Below are 347 nucleotides of genomic sequence, written 5' to 3' on the forward strand. Positions count from 1 at the left end.
CTATTCTGTGCCTAGCTCTGTACTAGGTAATGTATGGTTATTTTGGCCATGATTTGTATATCCTCATCAGGGGTTTCATTGCAGTATAAACTCCTTCATCTTCATGGACAAAATGACTGGTAGAAATAGTAAGTATTCTAAATGTTCACGGNTATCTATCTATCTATCTATCTGTAAAGAGTAAATACTACTATTTCCTAATTCATGTGGGTTTTAAGAAGATTAAATGACTTAATATATGTAAAATTCCTGGTTCTGGTACTGGCATTTATTATATATTAGCCAAAATAATACTAGAGTGACTATATTAATTTTAGTTATAGTAAATGTTAGCTAAAAGAAATTAC

This window comes from Crocuta crocuta, unplaced genomic scaffold (assembly GCF_008692635.1).
Source record: "Crocuta crocuta isolate KB4526 unplaced genomic scaffold, BGI_CrCroc_1.0 scaffold947, whole genome shotgun sequence".
Taxonomy (NCBI): domain Eukaryota; kingdom Metazoa; phylum Chordata; class Mammalia; order Carnivora; family Hyaenidae; genus Crocuta; species Crocuta crocuta.